This window comes from Otolemur garnettii, unplaced genomic scaffold (genome assembly GCF_000181295.1).
Source record: "Otolemur garnettii isolate 467f Iridium unplaced genomic scaffold, OtoGar3 scaffold00159, whole genome shotgun sequence".
Classification (NCBI taxonomy): domain Eukaryota; kingdom Metazoa; phylum Chordata; class Mammalia; order Primates; family Galagidae; genus Otolemur; species Otolemur garnettii.
In genome coordinates, this window is record NW_003852554.1 from 1,236,483 (window position 1) to 1,240,314 (window position 3,832).

The window sequence follows — 3,832 nt, forward strand, 5'->3', positions numbered from 1 at the left end:
GAGCCCAGGAGTTGGAGGTTGCTGTGAGCTGTGATGCCATGGCACTCTACCCAGGGGGACAGCTTGAGGCTCTGTCTTAAAAAAAAAAAATCTTAGAATTTCACAGGATGAAATTATACCTCAATAAAAAATTAATAAATATTACTTGCCAAAATTTCACACGGATAAACTCCTTATAGAAATTGCAAACAGGAAATGACAGCAACCATACTCACTGCCGTAGTCTCCTTTCCATTTGGGAAGGGACAGACTCCTCAAGCCATCCTGATAGCATTTAATATACTAGAGCACCTTCACTAGGTAATGCCTTGCGGGCACTCAATAACCCAAAATGTCATTATGCTGCTGGGAAGCTACACCAGCAAAACTTTGGGGGGGGGTCACAGACCCACAATAATGGCAGAATTTTCTCTCCCTCTCACCTCAAGTTATCATAGATAACTCTCTTGTCCCCCCGCTTTCTTCCCCCTCGTTTATAGATGGCCTTGTTTTGAACAGCAGATTTAGTCTCTATTTATTCCATAGTTAGAGCCTTGCAGAGTACATGGGATCACTAAACAAGGTAACAGTGATATTGAGGGTCTCTCCAAAATTCTGGTATCGGGCTGTCCCCTCTTATTCATATACCACAACAGAGATTTAACACCATCATCATTAAGAGATGGAATATCCTGGAGACAGAGTCTCAAGCTGTTGACTTGGGTAGAGTGCTGTGGCATCATAGCTCATGGCAACCTCCAACTCAGGCTCATGCAATCCTCTTGCCTCAGTTTCTCCATTTTTAGTAGAGACAGGGTCTCACATTTCCTCAGGCTGGTCTCAAACTCCTGACCTCAAGCAATCCACCCACCTCAGCCTCCCAGAGTGCTAGGATTATAGGCATGAGCCATTGCTCCCCACCAGCATAATAATAAATTATTAACAGAACTAGAAAAAGAAGGCCAGAACTAGTACCAGAAGGCCAGGATGAAAGTTTTTGTTGACCTGTAGATGAGACCTATTCAGCTCTGGTAATGGGTATGTTTCTAGTATGGAGATAACGATCTCCATGTCAATGTCTGAAACAACCAACTATCTACAACATGGAACTCATTTTGTCTACTGTACTGCTGTTTATCAATTTGGCATCCCATATAAATGTATCACTCCTCAGCCTCTTGTACTATTTATTCTTATCAGTTTAATATCTAATATGTCTCCTATCCGAGGAAAACATACCAAATAAATGGATTTTTAGAGCTGGAAGACAGGACAGGAGCTTGCTCTGTCCACACCATGTATAGTTCTCATACTGCAGGACCTACAGGAACTGCACACCCCTCCCACAAACACGGCTGCCAATTTAGTAAGAACTTTTAAAAAGAGAGTAAATGTACTAATGCACTAGTGAGATGCACAGTCTTCTTAATAGTTATGTTTCTTATTATGCATTAATAAATAGAAGACTGGTTTATACAAGGGTGATCACAATGAACATTTAGTGAATATCATTATGTCAAACATCCATAACTTCAGCTTTTTGTTATCATTTACTGAGCATTTATATGCCACATACTGCGCTAGGGCTTTAAATACTATTTTAATTCTCACAATGATCTTACAATATTGGCTCTTTTATCATACCCATTTTATAAACAAGGAATCAAAGGATCAGAAAGGTTTGAGTAACTTGCCAGTGGACTCACAGATAGCAAGTAGGAGAAACAGCATTCAAATCCAAAGGCATACTTATACACTGTCACTACTTAACCTGCTTAATTTAAGCCTTACTTAATAGATTTTCTAAGCCACAAAGGCTGAGTATAAAATTAGCAATCGTTCTAAATTCAATGGCATAAACGTCACCCTGCAAAGCCTCTCAGCAGGCCCTCAGTGTGTACCCCTGCCTTCTGAATTCTCTCTGGCATGGAAACCCCTCGGTCACTATATTATAAATACATGTCCATAATCCTTATCCACAGACCTTTGAATTAGATGTGTTTGGGAATCCATTTTTTTTTCTTTGAGACATAGTCTTTTTCACCCTCAATGGAGTGCCATAGCATCACAGCTCACAACCTCAAACTCTTGGGCTCAAGCAATCCTCTTGTCTCAGTTTTTCTATTTTTAGTAGAGATGGGGGACTTGATTTTGCTCAGGCTAGTCTTGAACTCATGAGTTCAAGCAGTCCACCCGCCTCAGCCTCCCAGAGTGCTAGGATTATAGGTGTGAGACACTGCACCTGGCCATTTTTTTTTTCTTTTTGAGACAGATTCTCACTTTGTCACCCCCAGTTGAGTGCCATGGCTTCAGAGCTCACAGCAACCTCAAACGCTTGGGCTCAAGTGATCCTCTTGCCTCAGGCTCCCGAGTAACTGGGACTACAAATGCCAGCCACAATCCTTGGCTATTTTTAGAGACTAGGTCTCACTCTTGCTCAGGCTGGTCTCAAACTAGTGAGCTCACGTAATACACCCACCTCAGCCTCCCAGAGTCCTAGGATTACAGGCATGAGCCACTGCCCCCGGCTGGAATTCACAATTTTACATAACCCCGAAAATAAGACCTACCCAAAAAATAAGCCCTAGCAGGATTTCTATGCATTTGTTAAATATAAGCCCTATCCCAATAATAAGACCTAGTGATGGGCACGGCTATGCAGATCCCTGTATTTCAGTGCGGAGCGGTAAGGAAGACTGGAATACCTTTTATCTGCCACAGCTCCTTTCTCCCAGCCATTTGCACTTGTGCAGGTGCGCATGTGGTAACCATGGTCACAGGCATCCTATTGCCCATGTGCGACTGGCTAGGGGAAAGGAGTTCACGCATCACTAGCGCCAGCCCCACCAACAAGGTCGGCTCCCCCTGTCAGGTTCCAGGAGAAGATGACTTAACTGTACTTGAATAAATGTAGATTGTTGTATATAAGACATCCCCTGAAAATAAGTCCTAGTGTGTCTTCCTGAGAAAAAATAAATATAAGACAGTATCTTATTTTCGGGGAAACACAGTATGTCCTACCTACAATGAGGTTTGAGATAAGCAATCATATCAACTACATAACCAAGCATATTTCTACAACTTAACATATAAATATTTATACTGTGTGGTAGACTATGAGTAGCCACACATCAGTTCAAAATAAGCTTTGCAGGCCAGGTGAGGTGGCTCATGCCTACAGGACTACAATCGTAGCACTCTGGGAGGCCAAGGCAGGACAGCCTGAGCTCAGGAGTAGTAAGCTATCATGACACCACTGTACTCTGTCAGGGACAACAGAGCGAGACTCTGTCTCAAAAAAAAAGGCTTTGCTTCCAAATGAATATATCATAAACACGGGGGGAAACTTTTGGTATTCAGACCTTTGGGGATTTAAAAATTATGGATAAAGGATTGCAGACTTGCATTTGCAAGATTGCATTGATCTAGTGGCCTGTTACTGTGAAAAATTCCAGGTCTTTCTCTGTTTATCAAAAAGAACGACTTTATCTTCAAGTCAGATTTCAAGCCAACAGATCAGTGGGAAGAAAGACTTTCACAGAGTTCATTTAAATATAGCCATGATAACTTAGGGTTTTTGCATCCTTTATAAAGTTAAACATTAAATAGTAGCTTAAGATGTGTGAACTACATGAAGCACATTAGTCATATACATTGAACCTTAAAAATGACACCCCAAAAATCCACATCTTTGGCATATTCCGAAATGGCTACTCAAAGGGGCTGCAGACAAAGGAATAGCTCTCAAAAGTTGTCCTTCTATAGCAGCGGTTCTCAACCTGTGGGGCGCAACCACTTTGTAACAATGAAAATACATCCTGCATATCAGATATTTACAGTATGATTCATAACA

At 41.6% G+C, this 3,832-nt stretch overlaps 1 protein-coding gene and 1 pseudogene across 1 annotated transcript in view; one reads left to right on the top strand and one right to left on the bottom strand.

Annotated features, from left to right (window-relative positions):
* Nucleotides 1–3,832, bottom strand: part of LOC111728459 (oxysterol-binding protein-related protein 9-like) — a 147,823-nt gene that overhangs the window by 116,910 nt on the left and 27,081 nt on the right. The gene's annotated exons all lie outside the window — the stretch shown is intronic.
* LOC111728472 lies at nucleotides 1,142–1,322 on the top strand (annotated as a pseudogene).